Source organism: Mauremys reevesii, unplaced genomic scaffold, assembly GCF_016161935.1.
Source record: "Mauremys reevesii isolate NIE-2019 unplaced genomic scaffold, ASM1616193v1 Contig4, whole genome shotgun sequence".
Lineage (NCBI taxonomy): Eukaryota > Metazoa > Chordata > Testudines > Geoemydidae > Mauremys > Mauremys reevesii.
Genome location: NW_024100851.1, coordinates 223,218 through 224,575, shown reverse-complemented (window position 1 = coordinate 224,575; position 1,358 = coordinate 223,218). Strand labels below are relative to the sequence as shown.

The 1,358-nt window shown below is 51.4% G+C and overlaps 1 non-coding gene across 1 annotated transcript; it reads right to left on the bottom strand.

Annotated features, from left to right (window-relative positions):
- Window positions 1-949: 949 nt before the first annotated feature.
- Window positions 950-1,022, bottom strand: TRNAK-UUU. The gene has a single exon. It is a non-coding gene; the product is annotated as a tRNA-Lys (tRNA).
- Between the last annotated feature and the right edge of the window lie 336 nt (window positions 1,023-1,358).

Below are 1,358 nucleotides of genomic sequence, written 5' to 3'. Positions count from 1 at the left end.
AGTGGAAGGCCTTCTTGTTCGGTCTTAGCAGCATTCGTGGAGCAGGGGGAAACACATGGCTCAGGAAATTCCCCACAGATGGGTCTTGAGCATGACAACCTTGTAGGTAATGACAAGGTCCACTTACGCCACCAGCCAAACCATTCCTCACAGGTCAGCAACCATTTCTCCCAGTTTGCGTTCCCCCACCTCGCCCCCAACTGAACGCTAGAAGGCCCAGCCATCAACCTGCCCACTCTTGCAGCCCTCCTTTTCCGCCCTGACTGATAGGGGGGAGTATTGAGCCTCCCTTCCTTAGGCCCTTCAGCATCCCTGGGGAACACCAAAGCCGCCCAAGTGACTTTGGGCCAGTAGGTCAACCAATAGGGCTGCCTCCTAGGCCAGGCTGCAGCCCAGCTTCAGGACTCAGAGGAAATGGAGCTCGTATCCCTCCCTACAGGACTCCAGGCATGGCCAGGCTTCTGGATCAAACATCCCCTCTTGTGCTCAAGTCACAACAGCCAGTGGACAAAAGACAGGCTTTCATGGCCTTTGAGAAAGCAAGATAGAGCCTTGGAAGACCCAGCAGGGTTTGTGGAACAGGAATTGTCCTCAGATCCCACTGAGACTCCACCTCAGATTGCAGGATTCAAAGCCCCGAGTGCTGCTCTTACACAATGGGACCAATAGGGAACCCCCAGAACTCTGCTGAGCTCTGGTGAGGATGACCCTGTGGGAGCAGCCCTGCCTTTGCTCACCAAGTTGGCCTGCAGCAGTTTGCTGCAGCTCCCAGAGGCCTTTCTTAAACCAGACTGTGAAAGGCCAGTGGGCATGTGAGGAAGTTGCCCCTTCCGTCCCAGGCAGTACATGGCCCTTCCTAGTGAAAAGCCAAGTCCTGGGGGAAAAGGTGATGTCAAATAACATCTTGGAGAGATGCCTTCTTTCCTTTTGTGGGGAACTGTTCTCTTTTTACCTGACCAAGGACTTGAACCCTGGACCCTCAGATTAAAAGTCTGATGCTCTACCAACTGAGCTAGCCAGGCTTGCACATAAAAAAGCAAATTCCGTGCAGAAGAGAAACTAGTCATGAAAATGAGGGCAGGAAACAATGCAGAAAACCTGCTACTCTCGCTCTCTTAGCAGTCCTAGCCCCAGCCTGCTCCTCCATCCGGCGCCCTGAGACCTTATTCTTTTTTCAGTTAAATATCAAATCCCTGAGAAAACACAGTTATACAAAGCAAAACAAAATCACAAACAGAAATGTCATTGGAAATACAGAAATAAAAAAGGAAAATGCAATCCCCATCACTTTATCGTGTCGGGGCCATTCCTGTATCGAGAGCACCCGCGAAGGTCCCTGTCTGCTTACAAGAAACCTG